The sequence below is a fragment of the Engystomops pustulosus genome, chromosome 11 (assembly GCF_040894005.1).
Source record: "Engystomops pustulosus chromosome 11, aEngPut4.maternal, whole genome shotgun sequence".
Taxonomy (NCBI): Eukaryota; Metazoa; Chordata; class Amphibia; order Anura; family Leptodactylidae; genus Engystomops; species Engystomops pustulosus.
Genome location: NC_092421.1, coordinates 62,824,216 through 62,836,996, shown reverse-complemented (window position 1 = coordinate 62,836,996; position 12,781 = coordinate 62,824,216). Strand labels below are relative to the sequence as shown.

General features: G+C 50.1%; 1 protein-coding gene across 3 annotated transcripts in view; it reads right to left on the bottom strand.

The window, feature by feature from the left end:
- Positions 1-12,781, bottom strand: part of LOC140106770 (uncharacterized) — a 92,064-nt gene that overhangs the window by 42,240 nt on the left and 37,043 nt on the right. The gene's annotated exons all lie outside the window — the stretch shown is intronic.

Genomic DNA, 12,781 nt, shown 5'->3' with positions numbered 1-12,781 from the left:
TTTTTTTCATAACTCAGCGTCATCTCATCTGGCATAGTAGTGTGCTTTAATACTTGGCTAGAAAATAGCCATAGGAGAATCCAAACGGCTTACTTACGCCTACAGTAGCGTTATATATATTTGATTTCTGGTTGATCTGCTGGTGGCTGTAGTTGCTGCAGTGCATCTACTAGCAAATTGGGAGCAATTTGTAGTGAGACTTGCGACCGCTGTGTTTTGCGCTTAGTGACGCACATATCCATCGCAAAGACCGAAGTGGGAAAATTTATTAGGGCCCGGGGTTGGATTTCAATTAGGCACAGTCTGCCATTTCCTTTTTTATTTTACGTTTATTTTTTTCATAACTCAGCGTCATCTCATCTGGCATAGTAGTGTGCTTTAATACTTGGCTAGAAAATAGCCATAGGAGAATCCAAACGGCTTACTTACGCCTACAGTAGCGTTATATATATTTGATTTCTGGTTGATCTGCTGGTGGCTGTAGTTGCTGCAGTGCATCTACGAGCAAATTGGGAGCAATTTGGAGTGAGACTTGCGACCGCTGTGTTTTGCGCTTAGTGACGCACATATCCATCGCAAAGACCGAAGTGGGAAAATTTATTAGGGCCCGGGGTTGTATTTCAATTAGGCACAGTCTGCCATTTCCTTTTTTATTTTACGTTTTTTTTTTTCATAACTCAGCGTCATCTCATCTGGCATAGCAGTGTGCTTTCATACTTGGCTAGAAAATAGCCATAGGAGAATCCAAACGGCTTACTTACGCCTACAGTAGCGTTATATATATTTGATTTCTGGTTGATCTGCTGGTGGCTGTAGTTGCTGCAGTGCATCTACTAGCAAATTGGGAGCAATTTGGAGTGAGACTTGCGACCGCTGTGTTTTGCGCTTAGTGACGCACATATCCATCGCAAAGACCGAAGTGGGAAAATTTATTAGGGCCCGGGGTTGGATTTCAATTAGGCACAGTCTGCCATTTCCTTTTTTATTTTACGTTTATTTTTTTCATAACTCAGCGTCATCTCATCTGGCATAGTAGTGTGCTTTAATACTTGGCTAGAAAATAGCCATAGGAGAATCCAAACGGCTTACTTACGCCTACAGTAGCGTTATATATATATTTGATTTCTGGTTGATCTGCTGGTGGCTGTAGTTGCTGCAGTGCATCTACTAGCAAATTGGGAGCAATTTGGAGTGAGACTTGCGACCGCTGTGTTTTGCGCTTAGTGACGCACATATCCATCGCAAAGACCGAAGTGGGAAAATTTATTAGGGCCCGGGGTTGTATTTCAATTAGGCACAGTCTGCCATTTCCTTTTTTATTTTACGTTTTTTTTTTTCATAACTCAGCGTCATCTCATCTGGCATAGTAGTGTGCTTTAATACTTGGCTAGAAAATAGCCATAGGAGAATCCAAACGGCTTACTTACGCCTACAGTAGCGTTATATATATTTGATTTCTGGTTGATCTGCTGGTGGCTGTAGTTGCTGCAGTGCATCTACTAGCAAATTGGGAGCAATTTGGAGTGAGACTTGCGACCACTGTGTTTTGCGCTTAGTGACGCACATATCCATCGCAAAGACCGAAGTGGGAAAATTTATTAGGGCCCGGGGTTGGATTTCAATTAGGCACAGTCTGCCATTTCCTTTTTTATTTTACGTTTATTTTTTTCATAACTCAGTGTCATCTCATCTGGCATAGCAGTGTGCTTTCATACTTGGCTAGAAAATAGCCATAGCAGTAGGATAGCATCGTTTGGTTTTAAAAACTAAAAAACACACAAAAAAAAAAAACACAAAAAAAAGTTTAAAAAAAAAAATAAAGTTATAACTCTCATTTTCAAAATGTTTAACCGAGGGCTAGGGGTAGAGGACGAGGGCGGGGACGTGGGCGTCCAACTACTGCAGGGGTCAGAGGCCGTGGTCCTGGGCGGGGTGAGACACCACCTGCTTATGAGGGAGCAGGGGAATGCCGCAGAGCTACACTCCCTAGGTTCATGTCTGAAGTTACTGGGACTCGTGGTAGAGCACTGTTGAGGCCAGAACAGTGCGAACAGGTGATGTCGTGGATTGCCGACAATGCTTCGAGCAATTTGTCCACCAGTCAGTCTTCCACGCAGTCCACCCATGTCACCGAAATCAGCACTCCTCCAGCTCCTGCACCTCAGCCTCCCCCCCCCCCCCCAGTCTGCCCCCTCCCAGCAAAATTTGCCATTTGAACCGGCATACTCTGAGGAACTGTTTTCTGGACCCTTCCTACAGTCACAAACCACTTGTCCGGTTGCTGATGAGCAATTTTCCGATGCCCAGGTTTTCCACCAGTCGCAGTCTGTGGGTGATGATGACCTTCTTGACGTAGTGGAAGAAGTGTGTAAAGAGGTGTCCGACGATGAGGAGACACGGTTGTCAGACAGTGGTGAAGTTGTTGTCAGGCAGGAAGTCCGAAGGGGAGCAGACTGAGGGATCGGAGGATGATGAGGTGACAGACCCAAGCTGGGTTGAGAGGCCGGGTGAACACAGTGCTTCTGAGACGGAGGAGAGTCCTCGACCAGAACAGGTTGGAAGAGGCAGTGGTGGGGCCAGACGGAGAGGCAGGGCCAGACCTGGTGCATCAGCGCCAAATGTGTCAACTAGTGAAGCTCCCGTGGCGAGGGCTCCTGCGGCGAGGGCTAGATTTTCAGAAGTCTGGAGGTTCTTTAAGGAAACACCGGATGACCGACAGACTGTGGTGTGCCACATTTGCCAAACCAGGATCAGCAGGGGTTCCACCACTACTAGCTTAACTACCACCAGTATGCGCAGGCATATGAATGCTAAACACCCCACTCAGTGGCAACAAGCGCGTTCACCTCCGGCCGTGCACCCCACTGCTCCTTTCCCTGTGTCAGCTGCCACAAAAACCACATCGTCGCCTCCACGATCCTCCACAGCATCCACCAGCGTTCAGCTCTCCATACCCCAGACGCTGGAGCGGAAACGCAAATATAGTGCAACCCACCCGCACGCCCAAGCCCTTAATGTGCACATCTCCAGATTGCTAAGCCTGGAGATGCTGCCCTATAGGCTAGTAGAGACCGAGGCCTTTCGCAGCCTCATGGCGGCGGCCGCCCCTCGGTATTCGGTCCCCAGCCGCCACTACTTTTCCCGATGTGCCGTCCCAGCCCTGCACCAGCACATGTCAGACAACATAATCCGTGCCCTGACCAACGCCGTTTCTGACAAGGTCCACCTGACCACGGACACGTGGACGAGTGCTGCCGGGCAGGGCCACTATATATCGCTGACGGCACATTGGGTTAACTTGGTGGAGGCTGGGACCGAGTCTGACCCTGCGGCTGGTCATATACTGCCGACGCCGAGGATTGCGGGGCCTACCTCGGTCCAGGTGTTTCAGGCCTACTATGCCTCCTCCTCCTCCCACCCCTCCTCCACCTCCGAACGACCATCCGTGGGCATGGCGCCATCAGTCAGTAGCTCTAGGCACAGCAGCAGTGCCGTCGCTAAGCGACAGCAGGCGGTGCTCAAACTGCTGAGCCTAGGCGATAAAAGGCACACCGCCCAAGAACTATTACAGGGCATCACGGCGCAGACTGATCTGTGGCTGGCACCGCTGAACCTGAAGCCAGGCATGGTTGTGTGTGACAACGGCCGTAAACTGGTGGCGGCTCTGCAACTCGGCAGACTGACACATGAGCCATGCCTGGCCCATGTGTTAAATCTGATAGTTCAGCGTTTCCTCAAGACATACCCCAATCTGTCTGATTTGCTCACGAAGGTGCGCCGCATCTGTGCGCATTTCAGGAAGTCCAGCACAGATGCTGCCACTCTCAGGGCAGCGCAGCGCCGCCTCCAACTGCCCGCTCACCGACTGTTGTGCGACGTGCCCACGAGGTGGAATTCAACACTGACCATGTTATCCAGAGTTTACCAGCAGCGCCTAGCGATTGTAGACTGCCAGATGTCAACTTCCACCAGAACTGGTAGTCAGGTCAGTCAGCTTCCTCAAGTCTACAATGAGGAGTGGACGTGGATGTCTGATATCTGTCAGGTGCTGAGTAACTTTGAGGAGTCAACACAGATGGTCAGTGGCGATGCCGCCATCATCAGCCTCACCATCCCGCTGCTTGGCCTGTTGAAAAACTCTCTGGTCAGCATGAAGTCGGAAGCTTTGCGCTCCTCACAAGAGACGGGGGAAGAAGATTCCCTTGTTGATAGCCAAAGCACCCTTAGGTCTGTTTCTCAGCGCATATCGGAGGAGGTGGAGGTGGAGGAGGATGAGGAGGAAGAGGAGGAGAATGTTGGCGAGACACAAGAGGGGACCATTGTTGAGTCCTTCACTGTTGAGCGTGTATGGGCAGAAGAAGAGGAGTTGGAGGAGGAGGAAATGGACAGTCAGGCCAGTGAGCGGAGTGAATTATTACGCGTTGGTACTCTGGCGCATATGGCAGATTTCATGCTAGGCTGCCTATCCCGTGACCCTCGCGTTCAAAGAATTTATTCCAGCACCGATTACTGGGTGTTCACTCTCCTGGACCCACGGTACAAGCAAAATCTTTCCACTCTCATCCCTGGAGAGGAAAGGAGTGTGAGAATGCATGAATACCAGCAGGCCCTGGTGCACAAGCTGAAACAGTATTTCCCTTCTGACAGCGCTAGCGGCAGAGTGCGTAGTTCTGCGGGACAAGTAGCGAGGGAGAGTAGGCGAGCAGGCAGCTTGTCCAGCACTGGCAAGGGTACGCTTTACAAGGCTTTTGCCAGCTTTATGTCACCCCAGCAAGACACTGTCACCTGTCCCCAGTCTCGGCAGAGTAGGGCTGATCTTTACAGAAAGATGGTGAGGGAGTACGTAGCTGACCATACCATCGTCCTAAATGATCACACAGCTCCCTACAACTACTGGGTTTCAAAGCTGGACATGTGGCACGAACTGGCGCTGTACGCCTTGGAGGTTCTTGCCTGCCCTGCCGCTAGCGTCTTGTCCGAGCAGGTTTTCAGTGCAGCTGGTGGCATCATCACCGATAAGCGTACACGCCTGTCGACTGACAGCGCTGACAGGCTGACGCTTATCAAGATGATTAAAGCCTGGATTTCTCCTAATTTCCAATCTCCACCAGGTGAAGGAAGCTCAACCTGAATAATTTATCCACTCCTCCTCCTCCTCATTTTCCTCCTTCTCCTCCTCTTTGTACAGTAAAGCAGAGGAAACTGGCTATTTTTTGACAGGGCCCACTGGCTCTAGCTATAGTACTTTATGCATTTAATTTTTCTGGAGGGCCACCGACCCGGTCCTCTGTTTTAAACAATTTTTGGGAGTGCCACATACAGGCACTCAATCTATTCAATTTTTCTGGAGGGCCACCTACCTGCTCCTCTGGTTTGAAAACTTTTTTGGACTGCCACATACAGGCACTCAATGTATTCCATTTTTCTGGAGGGCCACCTACCTGCTCCTCTGGTTTGAAAACTTTTTTGGACTGCCACATACAGGCACTCAATGTATTCCATTTTTCTGGAGGGCCACCTACCTGCTCCTCTGGTTTGAAAACTTTTTTGGACTGCCACATACAGGCACTCAATCTATTCCATTTTTCTGGAGAGCCACCTACCTGCTCCTCTGGTTTGAAAACTTTTTTGGACTGCCACATACAGGCACTCAATCTATTCCATTTTTCTGGAGGGCCACCTACCTGCTCCTCTGGTTTGAAAACTTTTTTGGACTGCCACATACAGGCACTATCCAAATTGAATTGTCTCCATAGCAGCCTCCACACGTTGTCTCCATTGCTACCTCCAAAAGTCGTCCATATAGCTGCCTCCATACATCGTCCCTTTATCAAACGAGGTGTGTCAGGCCGAAATTTGGGTTGTTTTCATGGATTCCACATCAAAGTTGTTAACTTTGTCGCCACCCTGCTGTGTTATCCACAAAATACACTGGCAAACTTTTAACATTTACGGATATTATTTCAGCTCTTCTTGCGCATCTGTTTACATTCCCCTCACCCGCCATATCCTAAACTTTTAAGAACGCTACTACACTTGATCTTATACAAAAGGTTCTTAGAAGTGCTGTTTGGGGAGTAGCCTAGAGACAGGGGCTTGGATTGGCGAAAGCTCGCCTGGCAGCGGAGCGCCAGCTCCATGCCAAGAACCAACTAACATAGTTTTAACTGCAGCACCTTTAATCTACTACTAGTTCACTGCCTCCATACATGGTCCCCTTATCAAACGAGCTGTGTCTGGCAGAATTTTGGGTTGTTTTCATGGCTTCCATGTTAACTTTGTTGCCACCCTGCTATGTAATCCACAAAATATACTGGCAAACTTTTATCATGTACCGATATTATTTGAGCGCTTCTTGCTCACCTCCTTTGGTTCCTCTCTGCCACCCATTGGTTTGAAGCCTGAGTCCATTTAGGGTATGTCGCCATGCCACTCTCTAGCCTGCCGCTGCTGCCCCTGCCTCTGCATGCCGTCCCCTATAGTGTCAGGGTCAATTATTGGATGTTTTAGATGCTATCTAGCTTCATTCTGTCACTCTGTCATGGCCATGCTGTTGCCCATAATTTTGGCATAATGGTGCATTTAAGCAGCCTCAGAGGCATCCATGCATGCTGCCCCTGCTGTTTCCTGTCCATTTCCGTGGTGTTTCCATGCTTTTCTGAGGTTCCCAGGTGTTTGGCCAAGCTTCCCTGTGCAGAGCCTTGGTCCCCTTGAAAAATGCTCGAGTCTCCCATTGACTTCAATGGGGCTCGTTACTCGAAACGAGCACTCGAGCATCGGGAAAAGTTCGTCTCAAATAACGAGTACCCGAGCATTTTAGTGCTCGCTCATCTCTAGTAATGAAGGAGATGTGTAAATTACTCCAGGTTAAACAGCTCCACACCTCTGTATATCATCCTCAGACAGATGGCCTGGTCGAGAGGTTTAACAAGACCTTGAAGGGGATGCTAAAGAGGGTGGTCAGCAAAGATGGGAAGGACTGGGATTGTTTGTTGCCTTATTTGATGTTTGCCATAAGTGAAGTTCCCCAGTCCTCCTCGGGTTTCTCACCCTTTGAGTTGTTATATGGCCGTTCCCCACGTGGGCTTTTGGATATAGCTAAGGAGACCTGGGAACAGGAGAGGACCCCCCACCGTAGTGTGATTGAACACGTCTCCCTTATGCAGGACCGCATAGCGGCGGTAATGCCCCTTGTAAAGGAGCACATGACAAGGGCACAAGAGGCCCAGTATAGGGTCTACAATAGGTCAGCCAGACTCAGGACCTTTAACCCAGGCGACAGAGTGTTAGTTCTGGTGCCCACCGTTGAGAGTAAGTTCTTGGCGAAATGGCAAGGTCCATATGAGGTCATGGAGAAAGTGGGGGAGGTTAACTACAAGGTATCTCAGCCGGGGAAAAGGAAACCCAAACAGATATACCACGTGAACCTCCTAAAGCCATGGAGGGAAAGAGAGTCCCTGATAGCTGTGGGAGTAGAAAAAGCATCTGTCACCAAGAAGGTGACACCAGAGGTAGGTGTACCCGATGCCAAGGTGCCTGAAGTACGGATCTCGGAGTCCCTCTCCAGGGCCCAGATTCAGGAAGCGAAGGAGTTTGTGCTCCGAAACGTTCATGTGTTCTCTAAGTTACCGGGACGTACTTCAGTCATCAAGCATGACATCATAACCGAGCCCCACATCCGGGTACATCAAAAACCCTACCGGGTCCCTGAAGCGCGCCGGCTTGCCATATCCGAAGAAGTCAGGCAGATGTTAGACCTGGGGGTTATCGAGGAGTCTAAAAGTGACTGGTAGAGTCCTATTGTGTTGATTCCCAAACCTGATGGTTCCCTACGGTTCCGCAATGACTTTAGGAAGTTGAACGAGGTGTCCAAATTTGATTCTTACCCTATGCCCAGAGTTGACGAGTTGATAGAACGACTTGGACAGGCTATGTTCTTCTCCACCCTTGACTTGACGAAAGGGTATTGGCAGGTACCCCTTACTGACAGGGCTAAAGAGAAGACCGCTTTTGTTACTCCTGAGGGCTTTTTCAGTATGTGGTACTTCCCTTTGGGCTACATGGGGCCCCTGCCACATTCCATAGGTTAATGGATCTCGTGCTAAAATCTCACCGGAGATATGCCTCGGCCTACCTGGATGACATCATAGTCTATAGTAACGATTGGGAGAGTCATCTAGCCAAGGTGCAAGCAGTGGTAGACTCCCTGAGGGCAGCAGGGTTGACAGCGAACCCCCAAAAATGTGCACTGGGTCTGGAAGAGGCCCGTTACCTGGGGTACCGTATTGTCCTGTCCCAAGTAGTGGAGGATGAGGAACATCCCGTGACATTCCTGAGCCGCAAGCTCTCACCTCCTGAGAAGAACTATAATATAGTTGAGAGGGAGTGCTTGGCGATCAAATGGGCTCTGGAATCCCTGGGGTATTACTTGATAGGGCGACAGTTTACACTAGTGACCGATCACTCTCCCCTCACCTGGATGAGTCAGGCCAAAGAGAGGAACGCCAGGGTCACAAGGTGGTTCCTAATGTTGCAGAATTTCAAATTCACGGTAGAACATTGAGCAGGAAAGCTGCATGGGAATGCCGATGCCCTATCTCATACCCACTGTCTGATGGCCAAAAGTGTTCGCCCCCACATGGTCAAACAGAGGGGGAGGGTATGTGAGACACTGAAGGGGTTAACTGTGGATGGGCGGTATGTTTCCCCTAGGTTTTGCTATTATGCAAGGCCTTAGTGCTGAGGTTGGGTTGTCCAGCACCTTGGACACAGGTGGTGGGAACAGCCCAATCAGCCTGCATAAAGCCGCTCAGCAGAGCTGAGAGTGTGTTCTCTCTGAGTGGAGGCTGGAGAGCACGCAGCCTTGACCTCTGTGCCTGGAGCAGCCAAGTGTTTTTGTTAGTGGTGAGTCAGAGAACCATTGTTTAGTTAGCACCCTGACGGGTAGGATATTATTTTGTTTTGATGCCTGAATGTGAAGGCTGTTTTATTTTGTTCCTGCTGAAATAAACACAGGCTAGACCTGTTTTGGACTGTACTTTGATGTCACTGTCTTGAACTGCATCACAGCACCCCGCTACATCGGTCTCTAATGGGCCAAATCTCCCACAATGGACAGAATATAATAATTCTGCAAAAAAGCATGACAAATTGGTCCCTGTCCCCAATGGGGCTCACAATCTAAGCAACCCACCAGTATGTTTTGAAGTGTTGGGAGGAAACCCAAGCACACATGGAGAGAACATACAAACTCTTTGCAGATGGTGACCTGAGTGGGACTTAAACCAAGGATTCCAGTGCTCCATGGCAGAAGTGCTGCCCACTCAGCCACCATGCTGCCCATAGTATGAAAAAATTATTGTGGGGAGACAGAATATGAAAATAAAAAGTGTAAGGGCGACAGATAATGAAAAAAATCATTGTGGGGGGACAGAATATAAAATAAATTATTGTGGTGGGACAAAATATGAAATCATTCATTGTGGGGGGACAGATTACAAAATCATTCATTGTGGGGTGGACAGAATATAAAATATTTAATTTAAGGGGGACAGAATATGAAATAAGTCACCGTGGGGAGACAAAATATGAAATAATTAATTGTGGGGGGAAGGAACGTGAAATAAATAATTTTGGGGGGACAGAATATAAAAATTCTGCAAATAAGCATAACAAATTGGTCCCTGTCCCCTATGGGTCTAACAATGTAAACAACCTATCAGTATGTTTTGGAGTGTGGGAGGAAACCCATGCAGACACAGAGAGAACATATAAACTCTTTGCAGATGGTGACCTGTGTGGGACTTGAACACAGGACTCCAGTGCTGCAAGGATGAAGTGCTGCCCACAATATGAAATAATTCATTGTAGGGGAACAGAAGACTAAAAAGAATTAATTATGACATATATTATTAATGACATATTTTATATTCTGTCCCCCTACAATAATTTATTCCATACTCTGTCCCCCATACAATTATTTATTCCATATTCTGTACCCCTACAATGAAATATTTTATATTATTGGTGGCTGAGTGGGTTGCACTTCTTCCTTGCAGCACTGGAGTCCTCAGTTCAAGTCCCACTCAGGTCAACATCTGCAAAAAATTGTTTGTTCTCTCCATGTGTGCTTGGGTTTCCTCCCACACTTCAAAACATACTGGTAGGTTGTTTACATTGTGAGCCCCATTGAGGACAGAATCCTCTTCATACTCATCGGGTGTTTGCCTCACAATAGAGCAAACACCTGTCACTAACACCAGCAGGGGCGGACTGGCCATTGCACCCACCGGGAGTTTTCCCGGTGGGCCGGTTGGTCCTGGGCCGGTCTGGGGCTGGTCCGGAGCTTGTCCGGGCCGGTCCGCACTCCCTACAACTTTTAACATAATCTATAGTACCCGCATCGTACGATGCAAGTACTATTGATTAGTGCACAGACGCAGCGCAGCACCGCTGCTTCAGCGTCTGTGTGTACAAGCAGCTACACAGGTCGCGCAACTGACGTCATTGCGCGACCTGTGTAGCGTGGAGGAGCGCTGACACATATCAGGTCAGCTGTCAGCTCTCCGGCCCTCCCTGCAGCTCCCTACACCAAGCTGCTGAAGACCGAGGACAGGAAGAAACCTGCGTAAAGAGGTGAGTATTATGTTTTTTTTTTTTTTTATTATTATTATTATAGAATGCGGGGCATTATTCTATCTATCTGGGGTTGGCAGGGTGCATCGTTCTATCTATCTGGGGCTGGCAGGGGGCAACGTTCTATCTATCTGGGGCTGGCAGGGGGCATCGTTCTATCTATCTGGGGCTGGCAGGGGGCAACGTTCTATCTATCTGGGGTTGGCAGGGGGCATCGTTCTATCTATCTGGGGCTGGCAGGGGGCATCATTCTATCTCTGGGGCTGGCAGGGGGCACCATTCTATCTATCTGGGGCTGGCAGGGGGCATCGTTCTATCTATCTGGGCCTGGCAGGGGGCATCATTCTATCTATCTGGGGCTTGCAGGGGGCATCATTCTATCTATCTGGGGCTGGCAGGGGGCATCATTCTATCTATCTGGGGCTGGCAGGGGGCATCGTTCTATCTATCTGGGGCTGGCAGGGGGCAACGTTCTATCTATCTAGGGCTGGCAGGGGGCATCGTTCTATCTATCTGGGGCTGGCAGGGGGCATCATTCTATCTCTGGGGCTGGCAGGGGGCATCGTTCTATCTATCTGGGGCTGGCAGGGGGCATCGTTCTATCTCTGGGGCTGGCAGGGGGCATCATTCTATCTATCTGGGGCTGGCAGGGGGCATCATTCTATCTATCTGGGGCTGGCAGGGGGCATCGTTCTATCTATCTGGGGCTGGCAGGGGGCATCGTTCTATCTATCTGGGGCTGGCAGGGGGCATCGTTCTATCTATCTGGGGCTGGCAGGGGGCATCATTCTATATCTGGGGCTGGCAGAGGGCATCGTTCTATCTATCTGGGGCTGGAAGGGGGGCATCATTCTATCTATAGGGGGCTGGCAGGGGTCATCGTTCTATCTATCTGGGGCTGGCAGGGGGCATCATTCTATCTATCTGGGGCTGGCAGGGGGCATCGTTCTATCTATCTGGGGCTGGCAGGGGGCATCATTCTATCTATCTGGGGCTGGCAGGGGGCATCATTCTATATCTGGGGCTGGCAGAGGGCATCGTTCTATCTATCTGGGGCTGGAAGGGGGGCATCATTCTATCTATCTGGGGCTGGCAGGGGGCATCGTTCTATCTATCTGGGGCTGGCAGGGGGCATCATTCTATATCTGGGGCTGGCAGAGGGCATCATTCTATCTATCTGGGGCTGGAAGGGGGGCATCATTCTATCTATAGGGGGCTGGCAGGGGTCATCGTTCTATCTATCTGGGGCTGGCAGGGGGCATCATTCTATCTATCTGGGGCTGGCAGAGGGCATCATTCTATCTATCTGGGGCTGGCAGGGGGCATCGTTCTATCTATCTGGGGCTGGCAGGGGGCATCATTCTATCTATCTGGGGCTGGCAGGGGGCATCGTTCTATCTATCTGGGGCTGGCAGGGGGCATCATTCTATATCTGGGGCTGGCAGAGGGCATCATTCTATCTATCTGGGGCTGGAAGGGGGGCATCATTCTATCTATAGGGGGCTGGCAGGGGTCATCGTTCTATCTATCTGGGGCTGGCAGGGGGCATCATTCTATCTATCTGGGGCTGGCAGGGGGCATCATTCTATCTATCTGGGGCTGGCAGGGGGCATCGTTCTATCTATCTGGGGCTGGCAGGGGGCATCATTCTATCTATCTGGGGCTGGCAGGGGGCATCGTTCTATCTATCTGGGGCTGGCAGGGGGCATCATTCTATATCTGGGGCTGGCAGAGGGCATCGTTCTATCTATCTGGGGCTGGAAGGGGGGCATCATTCTATCTATCTGGGGCTGGCAGGGGGCATCGTTCTATCTATCTGGGGCTGGCAGGGGGCATCATTCTATCTATCTGGGGCTGGCAGGGGGCATCATTCTATCTATCTGGGGCTGGCAGGGGGCATCGTTCTATCTATCTGGGGCTGGCAGGGGGCATAGTTCTATCTATCTGGGGCTGGCAGGGGGCATCATTCTATATCTGGGGCTGGCAGAGGGCATCATTCTATCTATCTGGGGCTGGCAGGGGGCATCATTCTATCTATAGGGGGCTGGCAGGGGTCATCGTTCTATCTATCTGGGGCTGGCAGGGGGCATCATTCTATCTATCTGGGGCTGGCAGGGGGCATCTTTCTATCTATCTGGGGCTGGCA